We start from the raw sequence: 13,732 nt of genomic DNA, 5'->3' as shown, positions 1-13,732 counted from the left end.
GTGCTCCGTTTCCTCACAACAACCCGGTCACTGAGAAGCAGTGACTGGCTTAAGGTTCCCAGTGAGCTTCATGGCTAAGTGGGGGATTTGAACTCTGTTATCCCAGGTTATAATCCAACACTCTAACCACACTTTCTCTTGTATTGCCAGCATGCTGCCAAAGCTTCTGATCACTATTGGGGAGCATGTGATGTTTTTCGTTTTTACATGTTGCATGAAATGTTACTGTTTTATATGATTTGCCTCTTGTATAGGCATCATGTATTTATGTATACGTTTTTAAATGTAAGTTATTTGGGTACCTTTTAGGTAGCAAGAGACTAATAAATTTAAACAACAACGTTTATATTGCAGTGGCTGTTTAAGAAACAGTTTTCTCCTTAATAACAGGGAGGTCTCTACTGGGGCAAAAAAGGGAATTATTTAGTCCCACTGACTCTGACAGTGGCCAGAGCAAGATGGCTCAGGGTTCATTTATGTATTTATTACACAGCAGGGTGGACTGAGAGAGGTCGAATTCAAAGAGGTTATGTTTTTTGATAGTTCTGATTTCTTACTGCTCAAACTGAGCCCTCGCTTAGGAAATATGAGTGCAGCTGAAGGTATCATTTAGAGCAACAGAGACATCAAAATGGTTTCTGGTCATTTAAAATTGCAGAATAGGCAAGTGGATACCTTATACTAGAGTATGATATTACTTTACATATTTTATATTCTTTAAAAGCTATTGTTCATTGTTGTTGTTGTTGTTTTTAAGCACACACCACTGGGGCTGACCTTGAGGATTGCTGCACCTGCAACTTTGCCACAATTTGTATAAAGATAAAAGATTGGCCATATGACAGATCCAATGAACGGCTCACCGGCTCAGTACTGTCCACTCTGTCAGGCAATGACTTTGAAGAATTTCAAGCAGAAGTCCATCCTTAGACATACAAGTTAATATTTTTATAACCAGGGCTGGCCCAAGATGTTCGGCTACTGGAGAGAAAGGACAAGATGACACGCCTCTTATTTCCTGTACAGATGCTGCCTGCACTGCTGGTTAAACATTACGTATTTCAGCACTGGCAAGAGAAGAAGAAGAAGAAGAGGAGGAGGAGGAGGAGGAGGAGGAGGAGGAGGAGGAGGAGGAGTTTGGATTTGATATCCCGCTTTATCACTACCCGAAGGAGTCTCAAAGCGGCTAACATTCTCCTTTCCCTTCCTCCCCCACAACAAACACTCTGTGAGGTGAGTGGGGCTGAGAGACTTCAAAGAAGTGTGACTAGCCCAAGGTCACCCAGCAGCTGCATGTGGAGGAGCGGAGATGTGAACCCGGTTCCCCAGATTATGAGTCTACCACTCTTAACCACTACACCACACTGGTGTAGCATCTCCCACTTCCCATGAGATCAGCTAGCTGTGGTGGTACACAGCAAACTGTGTGGCACACACACAGCAAGTACTGCTCTCAAACACTTTCCACCACTCCCTGTCCACACTCCAGCAATACTCACCTAACTTTGCCTAGATGGTAGGGCTGGACTATATTTAACGAGGAGGTTACCCAAAATCATTGTAGGACATTATACATGCAATGCATGCCTCCCAGTACCTCAGAACTATGCCTTCCCCTCTCCTGGTTCACACCCTTATGATATTGTTTCTTTCTGTGTAATATTTCAGGTCTATATATACCTGGATATGGAAACTGTTGACCATCAGTGGCCTCTCACTAGAAAACATAATGAGCTGGAAGGCTGTATTGATCTTTATAAAAAGATAATCTCTATAACTGTCATAGACTTAGCAGAAAAGATAGATCTTGATAATCGCACCTCCCAGCAACTGGAGTTACCAATAACCTAAACGTGCAAAATTGTGTTCAATCGCTTTGGAACAGATGACATTTAGCTGTCAAATGTAATAGGAAGGTAGGTCTCTCACTATTATCTCCCCTTTGGTTACTCCAGGATCTTGTACAGCACTATTCTCATGATCCAAATGTAAGCTCCCAAAATAATAATGCCCAGAAATGTTATAAAAAGGAAAGTAGAAGGGAAAGGGATGGAATAGGAAGGCCACATTTCACTCATGCAAAGTGGTGAGAAAGACGTCCTTGGCCAGTCAGTTCTGAAGATTCATCCTTTTATTACCGAAATGTGTCCTTCATCTTGGGTCCCATTCCAACTCTATGATTCTATATCCCAGTAAAATTTCAGCATGTTTGGTACACATGTAGTCAGGGCAGACAGTACAAGGCACGGATTATGATGCTGCCGACAAAAACCAATGACACAGGCTAGATGAAGTATAGATGCTTCAAACAATAAATAACTAGGACAAGCATGCTCCCACTCACTAGGCATGTGAGTGTACACACTAGGCATGTGAGCAAACTGGAATTGTATTGACTATCTTATCACTCACAGTTTGTGTATGCAAGCTCTCAAGACAGTTTTATTTAGACTCATTAGCCATTTGCCCTGATTTTGTGTCACTTCTTGGGTCTCTCTGAAATTGCTCTGTTTAAGTTCTCTGTCATGAAAAAAGAGGGACCTGCATAGGCACTATAGGAAAGTAGAAATGATCCAGCAGCCATTTCATTGGGTAACGTCACATCACAAAAGGCCTTTAATTAGCAGCAGCTCAGAAGGGAAGAAAATTGATTCTGCCTGTATTTGTTGACAGACACATGAGAGTGATGCTAAGCAGACAAGAGGCCATTTATTCATTAAAATGGAAAGTGTCTTCTTTAACCTTGCAGATGTCCCCAGGCAGACCTTGTGCTTCTGATTTCTTGGGCAGTCCGGCAGATAAAGGCCAAAGCTCATCAAAACAAGAAAAGGAGCACCAAAGAAACAAATATTTTCCAGTTGTCAAAATGGAGCAAGCACAACATAGAAAACATGCCATGCTTAGATATCAAAAGAAAACATTAGAGCACAAGATCAAGCAAAGATATCTAATAAAAATAGAGCAGCATTCAACTGATACCAGGGCAGGGTGGCACATGAAATACATTATAACCAATCAATAAACAGCTAAAATCAGCTAAACACACAGCAGAAGATTTTAAAACCATTCATCAAAAATCTTAAGAGCCTAAGAAATGAGTATCTTTTCCTTAGGTGCTGCAATGACTACAAAATTGGCATCTACAAAATTGGCATCTGTGGTGGCATTCCACAATAGGTGCCACCACAGAAAAGGCTCTATCCTGGGTGCACTATCTCCCAGACTTTTTCATACCATTGACAACTTAATAGAGGCTTGAGGAAAGCTAGAATCTTTATATAGACTTGGGAAGAAAACTGTGAACGAAGTGAGTTGTTATAATGGTATTTAACACGATGTTGTTTTCTTCCCATAAACATCTGCTTTAGTTCCTGCTCAACCATTTTCATTTTCGCTTAACCTTAGTCCTAGCTAGTTTTAAGCTAAACTAAAATCAAAGTAAGGAGAAGGCTTATAGTCAGTAATACAGTGCCTCTTTTGCATGCAGGTTCAATCCCTGGCATCTCCATGGAGGGTGGGTGGGGGGCACTCTTACCTGAACCCTAGAGAGCCACTTGCCATTCAGTTGAAGCACAGGACAACAGATCTCATTCTGAATCTACTGCCACTGTAATATTTAATCATGTAGAGCAAGGCTAAGCTGGTAAAAGCTAGGACGTGGGTGGCGCTGTGGGTTAAACCACAGAGCCTAGGACTGGTGATCAGAGGTCCCCACGACAGGGGAGCTCCCGTTGCTCGGTTCCCTGCTCCTGCCAACCTAGCAGTTCAAAAGCACGAAGTGCAAGTAAGTAAATAGGTACCGCTCCGGCAGGAAGGTAAACGGCGTTTCCGTGTGCTGCTCTGGTTTGCCAGAAGCGGCTTAGTCATGCTGGCCACATGACCCAGAAGGCTGTATGCCGGCTCCTCGGCCAGTAAAGCGATATGAGTGCTGCAACACCCCGAGTCATCCGCAACTGGACTTAATGGTCAGGGGTCCCTTTACCTTTACCTTTAAGGTGGTAAATGGGTCTTTATGATCCCGTTTCCCACCCTCCCTTTTGGGACTCCTATTGAATATAATTAGAGCAAAGACTGAAAAGACATCAATTGGGGAAGCGGATTGCTTTTACCCTGTCACTTAGAACTGCTTGCTGCTTCCAGGGGGAGGGAAACAACCTACTGGTTCATCCGCCATACCCATTTTAAATTGGGGCCCGCTTCCCAGCACACTTGCAGTTGCGGTGTAAATAATTTTATTATGCTTGTGGGCAGGAAGCCTCTGGCAACAACCGCTGAGCTGATGTGAAGGCGCAGAATGGTTCACAACATATTCCACCTGCGCAGGGCATAGAGCCACCAGAAACGTTGGCAGTCCAACATGTAAGAGAAGGGTTGTTGTTAGTTTGCTTGGACTGAAATCTCTCACAGATTCTAGGGGGAAATGGTATGTTTATGTGGCTAGCTGAGGATCCCCACACAACAGGGAAACTAAATGGCAAGGCAGAAAGAAATAGTGCAAAGTAGTAATGGGATGAAACAGGAACCTGAGGGAAAGAAGGTGGAAGAGAAAGTGGTCTGAGTTGCACAGAAGGGGTTTTATGACCGCTATGGCACTATGTTACTTAATCATTGTGACTGACAACCTAAAGGGGCAACAACCGTCAAGAACAATGCAGGGGAGGGAGTTGAATTTCTGTATTGATTGAACCAACTTGCAGTTCTTTGACTGGCAGGCTTTTAGTAATGTAATAATGCAAATCTGAAATTGATTCACAATGAGGCATTCCTGAGCTAAAAATGAACAAGAACCAGATGACAAAACAAAACCATTAGTCTGGCTGACAACCATCCAGGTAGAAATCCTTGTATTGCTTTGTTTTATAGAGCCACCAGTACCTGGAGCTATTTTGTGCTGCAGGGGACAGATAAAGCCCGGGCAACTTTTATTAAATCATGTCAGTGATGATAAATATTGAAGCTCTTGAGCTTCTAAGGGCTCTTGTTCTGGGGAGGAATAGGGAGACATTTGGAGATCAGGAAGAAGCAGTGGGGAATCCTGAAACCCGGAGGATTTTCTCTACTCTGAAATGGGTCCCCCTGGTAAGTTACCCTTACCTATTGCACTCTCATTTGCTTGGCATCAGCAGAGCAACAAGGACCTGTGTGTCCTTTGAATTGCAGACAGGCATGAGTGTATTGGTGGCTATGGTGCTGCACATTCACCTTGAATCCATAGGTTTCTCTGCTCAGTTTTTCCTGAAGCAGTTGCGGCTTTCGTGTTCTGCCCTGAAGCCTTTTACCGACTCCGAAAAATGTTATATTGCACACGTTTTCTCCAGATTTCCCAAGGTCACAAGAAATGGTCACAATTGAGAATATGCCACTTTTAATCCTGGACATGAACTTTATTAAATATCCCATTGAAGAAGGAGGAAAGGCAACTATGGCTAGTCGTCGATGGCTTTCCAGCACATTCCCTCCCCAGTGCTGTCATCTAATCCCCTTGTTCAGCTGCTGTTCAGCATATTCAGACATAATGACAAACTATGGTTTATTATTTTGTGAAAAAAATTAGGAGATCATTATGCTCACAAGTTCCCCTTACATTCTCCTTTCACTTCCATTTTTAACTAACTACAGTTTAGCATTATATCTGAATCAGGGCAAACTGTGATTAGCATTGACTATGGTCAAGCCAGCTTCAAACCTTGGTTTATAATGGAGGCTTTTCTCAATAAACCATAGTTAATATTTTCTCTTTACACACACACACACACACACACACACACACACACACAGTTACTGGTATCAGTTTCTAGCACACAGTATGCAAAAATAGAGTAGACTGAAATTAATGTCACTGTTATTATAATTATTTCCAATATTCATTCACTGCTTTTCATCATAGATGGTCACAATATGGTTTACATAGCAATCAATAAATCAACCCATTAATCAAAATAATATGAGGTTGGACTAAACTAGCTAGTCCCGCTAGTTGAAGGCCATGGAAGCTTTTCCCCGCTGTGCTTCTATTTGTGGACTGAATTCCACAACTTAGGGGCTGCCACAGATAATGCTTTTTCCTGGGCCACACCTGCCCAAGCCTTTGCAGTTAGTTGAAAAACCAAGAAGGCCGGGAGAGACTGTGGAAAAAAGGTATGAAATTTACTGCTTGTAATTTATTGAAAGAGAATATGCTGAAAATGATGTATAGATGGTATTTAACACCGGTGAAATTGGCAAAAATGCATCATATATCTGATAATAAGTGTTGGGAATGTAAGAAAAAAGAAGGTACCCTTTACCACATGTGGTGGACTTGCCCCAAGATAAAGACTTTTGGGGAAAATTTATAACGAACCAAAAAAGGTGTTTAAAAATACATTTATTAAAAAGCCAGAAGCCTTTTTGCTTGGAATTGTAGGAGATGAGATCCCAAACAAAGATTATACATTCTTTTTGTACGCCACAACAGCAGTTAGGTTATTAATAGCCAAACACTGGAAAACGCAAGAGATGACTATGATAAATGACTGGCAGATAAAGATGACTGGCAGAATATAGTTTTTTCTGCTTAGTTTTGGACTTAGCAAATCATTGCTAATATATGATGAAGGCTGAAGTTCTAACATTTGTAGTTCTGAAGACCTTTTCTTCTAGCAGGGTTTTTAACTGAATCCTGATTTTATAATTTTAACTCTTTTTACTTCCATTGTACTGAGTCATCTGTACACTGTTTAGAGCCGACTAAGGTTTAATGGTACATAAAATAAATGGGTGGGACTCATCTAGCCAGCCTTGGCAGTGGAAGCCTTGCAAGCACTTAGTGTAACAGGTATTTCCCTCTTTATCCGCCTTCCAACCCACAATTGGCTTGGGGTTGGCGGGAGGTCAGCAGGACCCACAGAACACACATGGGGGAGGGAGAGGGGGACACTTCCATCTGGCAAACTGCAATGATTGTGCAGATGGAACAACCTGAATTGTGTGACATTGAATTCCACCCATCAAACTTCATGCAGGGGCGGACTTCGGTCTTTGAAATTTCAGTGGGGCCCTGTACGGGGCCAAAATTTGGCGGCGCCCCCCTCCTCTCGTCTTCTGTTCTGCTCAATTCACTAGATCATAGTGGTGATGCCCTGCGGCACCCCCTAGGCTCAGCGACCAATATGGCGGAACCGGTCACTCTGCCCTAAATCTCCCTTTGGTTCTTGTCAGAGTACAGTGGTACCTCGGTTAAAGAACAGTCTGGTTTAAGAACGATTCGGTTTTAAAACTCCGCAAAACCGGAAATAGCGTCCCGGTGTGAGAACTTTACCTCGGTCTAAGAACGGAATCCGAATGGTGGAAGGGCACCGGTGGCGGGAGGCCTCATGAGGGAAAGCGCGCCTCGGTTTAAGAACGGTTTCGGTTTAAGAACGGACTTTCAGAACGGATTAAGTTCGTAAACCGAGGTACCACTGTGTATGTTGATACAAGAGTCGGGAATACGCTGTTGGGTAATGATCACTTGAGAGATACTTGCCTCCCTTGTTTGTTTGTTTGTTTATACATTTATATCCCACCTTTCCTTCAAGGAATGCAAGGTGGCATCCATAGTTCTCCTGCTCCCCATTTTAATCTTGCAACAGCTGTGTAGGGTAGGTTAGGCTAAAAGACCATGACTGGCCCAAGGTCACTCAGCAGGCTTCATGGTTGAGTGGTGATTTGAACACTAGTCTCCCAGGTCTCCGCCCAACACTCTGACCACTATGCCACGTACTTAAAAAATGCATAGATTTGACTCCACTCTGCATCTCTCCAGTGCTCCCCAGGCCTTTGGCTCCCTCTCAGATTTCATGACAGGACATGATGATGACACTTTGCCATCCTTTTCTTCCTCTCTGAGCTGAACCACAATTACATGCAAACACATGCAACAATAACCTGACAGCTGGATTTGGAGTAGATAATTAGTATGGGGGATTTGGAGTTGAGAAAAGCTGCTTCCCCTCCCCTCTCTGCTGGGTTCCAAAGGAGCATTGGATATGAGCTTGGGACTCTGCATGGGGGCGAAGCAGCTGGATGGAGGGTGGAGATGGGAAGGGGTTTGGAAAGGCTTAAGCATCCCCTCCCTTCTACCAGTTTTCTGCTTCAAATGCTCCTCCAAAGACCAAACAATATGCATGCATGTTGCCATTCCGCTTTTTAATAACCCTCAGGCTCACTCTGTAGTGGCCTCATCCTGCTGACAGCCTGACTCAGCTACCCCTCACCTATATGTCCTCAAGCTCCACCCCCCTGGACTGACTGACCCCACTTCACACATTGCCAAGGTATTTGGGTTGCCAGCTGTCAATGGCCAGAAAAAAATTAACAAAGCCTGGTTTAAAGGCAACTTGCTAGGCAAATTTGAAGCTCTTCTTAATGACACAGGTACAGAAGCTGGCTGAAAAGTTGGCAAACCCTATAAGTAGGTGTGGAAACTCATCTCTTTCAGACAGTGCTTTCATAAACAGCATTAGACACTTAGTAGCTATTCAGGGATGTGTTTTATCTATTGCATGTGCAAATTTTGTGTGGTTCATTCTACAAGCATGGGCAGCTGCCTTATTCTGTTTTTTAAAATGAATTTTATTTTCACTTATCAAGAATTTTCAACTACACATCTTACAGTCACATACTTCCCAAAAATACATATCAGACTCCCCCCCCCTTTTGTGGTTATAACTTTGCTTGCCATAATTGTGTCTTTTTATGCTGGCCTGGACCCCTGTTTTTTCTGTTTTTGTATGCTTTTATTCAGTGGGACTGCAGCAGGTGTGGAAGGGCTTAATTTCCCACCTGCTGTGATCCTGCTCATTTTTAACCCCACCAGGGATTAAAATGCATGTGTTTTAAATGGCCCTTTCTGACTCTACAATTCTGTGATTCCATGATTCCATCTATGTGTTCAATGCATTGAGACACTTAGCTATATTTGGGCCAACAATTAATATAATTGTTCATCTTCATGTGTTTGCTTGAAGTTTTGGCTCATTACACTGCTGACCAAATTCTTGCTCCGAATGGTTATGCAGCTAGTACTAGCCATCCCCAAGGATTCTGTGCTTCAAGGCAAAGGGAACTCATTTCTTGTATGTTGAATAGTTTATAAAAATGTATGAAGCACCTTTCCAGATGAAAACTAATTTTGAAATGCAGGCTGCTATTCATAAAAGCTACCTTTTCTGTAAACAACAAATGTCCTCATCCAGAAAGATTTGAAAATTCCCCCCACTTAAAGCTGACCTTTATACATATGGTTGATTTGTATTTTATGACTCGGTGGAATAGCTCTGAGGGAGCTGAGGGGGGTCGCTTTTCAAAAAGATGTGAATGGTTTTCTTAGGCCAATATTACTGTGCCAAGTGCAATCTCTCCAAGAGACTCGCAATGGCTTTCCTTGGCCGCCAGCCACAGTCCATTTCCCTCCAGATTTGCCCTGTCAATGAGAATGGTCAGGAGGACGACTGCAACTATAGGGCTGCGCATTATAGCCTGTTTGTGCTAGCAAACCTCGGCTGGACTTGGGTATTTACTACCACCAGTCATAAAATGGAAAAGAAATACAAATAATACTTAGCTTCAATAGACATACAATCTCTTTCTGCCTTTTATATATTTTTCATTTAGATTTCATCATCAGTTTTATATTGCCATGTGTGAGAGCGTGTGTGTGCATGCAAGTTTAAGTACAAGGCCACATTTATTTTGCAACATGGGAATAATTGCACCAGTAGCTGTACATACCATTTGTACACATTAGGAAGTAGATGCAGGTCAGCTTTCTAATGCTTGGATCAGAATGAAAAGTACACTGGAATGGCTTTTCCTTCACCTACAAGCTACACATTTTATTTCCCCCAGGAGTAGGACTACATGTATGGAACTATAATGTAGGAATTGAGTCATAATCCAGTCCACCCAATGCACGTTGTGCAAATCACCTGTTTTGTATTTTAATTCCCCTTGAATCAAGAATAAATGTAATTTAGCAAGCTAAAAAAAATGATGGGTGACATCGGCCCATTGTCAGATGTGAAAGGGCATCAATGACCGTCTCCCCCAAGAGTGAAAGAAATATGGTGCAATTAGGTAGTTTTAGACTCTGGACTTTGTAACATGTATGGCTTGACTTACTTCAGCAGGTAGCAAGCTGACCCCTGTCATTTGGGGGCCCTTCTGCTCATTCTGCTGAGTAGAGTTCTGGGTTTCCACCACAAAGTCCTGTGCTGATGGCACCAAACATGGGTGGCATCAGAGGTGGGTTGTGGGTGGGGGAAGCACACACACACACACACACACACACACTGCCTTGTCTGTGTGTGTCCAAACCCCCCCCCACCACACACACTTTTCTGGTGCTGCCACTGTCACTAAGCCACAAATTTATGCTCTAAGTAAGTGAGAAGCAAAAATCTTTGGTCTGGCTCAGTAATGGAACACAGTGAATGGCATTTCCAACGTATTATCTGTTGGAATGAGGCAAGAGGTTTTAATAGTGTTGTGAGTTTGGGGGGTTGGGGTTAGGCAATGTGACTGAGTCCCTTCTAATTCCTAGCTCCAACAAGGATTCAATTGCTGGAATAGCCAGACAGGTTTCTTGGTAATGCCTGGCTAAGAACGGGTTGTTAAGGTAACAAAGGAAGCGGCTCTGTGCCAGAGGACAAATGGTCCTCTGTTAGTTAGAAAGACAAAGGCCCAAGTTGAGGTGTGTGAACTTTAAAGCAGGAAGCAGGCTGGGCAGCTGAGAGACAGAACCATGCCTGATTTCTGCTGGGATCCAAGGCTGTGGGAGAAGCGAGACCTTCTTGGGGTGTAAATGTTGTGAGCCCTTCCATCATTGGCTCAGGTTGTATTGTAGGTGTCAATGAAGCACATATCATAAAGACACCACAGTCTTTAAATATTCCACATGGTAAGTGCCTGGAACCGCTGGAATCTCGCACCGCTCAGAGATGGGGGTGGCGTGCAACAATATGTAAAATAGAAAGGCTTAAGCAGAGAGAGGAATTTGATGGCTCTCAAAAACAGTCTGTATCCGACTGCCCTTCAAAATGGCCCATACAACACAGTCCACAATATCAAAGCTTCTACCAAGCCTACTTGGGAGGGCAGCTAACTGCATTGGCATTTCAAACATTTGATCATATTTTCCTGGAGTGTATTTATTATCTGCTAGCAGTCTGGCCTGATCAAAATGCCTGTTTTACTGGGAGACAGGGAGAAAAAGCAGAGGGGGCAGCCGAGCAACGCACACCAGAAAAGATGATGAAGGCAAGCAATCACTTGCTAATGCCTTTTTGAAAATGGATAGGTGATTACCAGTCCTCTGCCTCCTCCATTACATCTTCTCTGCCTGTTCTCCCATCCAACCATGTCAGTTACCAGAGTCACAGCAGTGTATTCCTTCAGAAGCATTAAAACAGTTACTCTAAAAGTATCCCAGACGTGCCAGCAGCACTTTCAGGTGTCCACCTTCATCAAAACAAACCCAATCTGGACAAAATTAATGCATGCAAAAGGAACACTTAAAAGCATTGCCAGTCAATTGCTGGAATGAGTGAGCAAGGGGTGTGTGTAAAGGGAAATCCAACCCAGAAGATTCCACAAAGCTGCAATGGATTTCAAGCCTCAAATGTACAAAGGATGGAGGTCAAACATAAATCTTCTGTTCATTTGGTTTGGTTTGAATACAATGGCTACTGGGCTAGGTTGCTAGGGCTGAATTGGGATGCGGGTGGCGCTGTGGTCTAAACCACTGAGCCTCTTGGGCTTGCCGATCAGAAGGTTGGCGGTTCGAAGGTCATGCCTTCCTCTTAGCATGTTTCTCCCTTTCATCCTGAGTTTGAGCGTCTTCAAAGTCCATGACACCTTTGGTAAAGGCTGTTCTCCAATTGGAGTGCTCGCTGGCCAGTGTTTCCCAATTATTGGTGTTTATACTACATTTTAAAAAAAGATTTGCCTTGAGACCCCTTTTGATGACCACCAGCATTATGCTTTCCATTTTTAAGTTCAGAATAGAGTAGTTGCTTTGGAAGACGATAATCAGGCATCCGCACAACATGACCAGTGCAACGAAGTTGATGTCGAAGAATCATTGCTTTGACACTGGTGATCTTTGCATTAGTTCGCCTGTCTTCCCAAATGATGTGTATAATTTTTCAGAGACACCGTTGATGGAATCTTTCGAGGAGTTGGAGATGGCATTTATACTCCATGTTTCACAAGCATACAGTAAGGTTGGTAGTACAATAGCTTTGTAAACAAGCATTTTGGTTTCCCTATGAATGTCCCGGTTCTCAAACACTCTACATTTCAATTGGGAGAAAGCTGCACTCACAGAGCTCAGGTGATGCTGGATTTTGGCATCAATGTCAGCCCTTGTGGAAAGATAACTGCTCAGGTAGGAAAAGTGATCAACACTTTCGAACGTTACACCATTGAGTTGGATTTGTGGTGCTGCAGAGGGGTTATTTTGTGTTTATTGGTGCAGCACTTTGGTTTTTTGGGTGTTGAATGATAGGCCAAGCTTTTCGTAAGCTTCTGCGAAAATATTTAGGAAGGTTTGGAGGTCATCCTCTGAGCGTACACACACTACGTTGTCATCAGCATACTGAAGCTCTACGACAGAAGTTATGGTAACCTTACTCTTTGCTTTCAGTCTACTCAGATTAAAGAGCTTTCCATTTGTTTCCCTTTGACAAAGTATAGGATCATAGCAATGAAAATAATAAAGTTGGGGTAATAACACAACCCTGTTTAACACCTGATCCCACTGTGAATGGTTCACTTTGAGAGCCATTGTTATCTGCAATTGTTGCTGTCATATTATCATGGAGGAGCCGAAGGACGTTCACAAAATTGGGGAGCCAATTTTCAGAAGGACAGTCCACAGGGCGTTACGATTTACATTGTCGAAGGCCTTAGTAAGGTCAATAAACGCCATATACAGGGGTTGGTTTTGCTCTCTGCATTTTTCTTGAAGCTGTTGAGCCCTGAAAATCACATCCCATGTTTCTACTTGTGTACTCACACATTTTACCTTGCAAGGGCAAAAGCAGCTTTGAGGGAGCAATCTCTGGTGGGGAAATGGCCCAAGGTGAAGAAGCACTCCTCTCTGTTTATTGGATAGTTTTTAGATGATAGCTCTAAACACACCTCTACACTCAAGCATTTGGGGGAGGCTTGTGATTGATTGTGGCTCCTTTAGATGCTGATGCTGCTGATTTTTTTGGAATTTTTTTGGGGGGCTAATGTGATTTTAATGATGTTCAAATTAATGTTATGGTTTTATTATGTATATTTACTGCCGGGGATGAGGGGTGGTTTATGAATGGAATTAATTAATACGAAAATAAACTTTTATAAAACAAAAACCATAGTCTGTGAGAAGAATCACAGACCTATATGTCATGGGCAATTCTGCTCTCTGTTCTTCTTCCTATCTGGATTCCCAGTCTGGACAATGTTCCTTCAGCTTCTTCACTAACTGGACACTAATTCTCATATTTCCTGCCTTCTTCTTCTTCTTCTTCTTCTTCTTCTTCTTCTTCTTTATTATATCCCACATTTCCTCCAAGATGATGTACACCCTCTCCCTATCTACATTTCATCTTCCCAACTTCCCTTTGTGGTAGGCTGTGCTGAGAGACAGTGACTGGGCCAAGGTCTCTAGAACAATTAAAAGGAAAAGGAAATCAAGGGATTCTCAGCTGCATATACCGGT

This window comes from Lacerta agilis, chromosome 3 (genome assembly GCF_009819535.1).
Source record: "Lacerta agilis isolate rLacAgi1 chromosome 3, rLacAgi1.pri, whole genome shotgun sequence".
Lineage (NCBI taxonomy): Eukaryota > Metazoa > Chordata > Lepidosauria > Squamata > Lacertidae > Lacerta > Lacerta agilis.
This window is presented reverse-complemented; position numbering follows the sequence as displayed.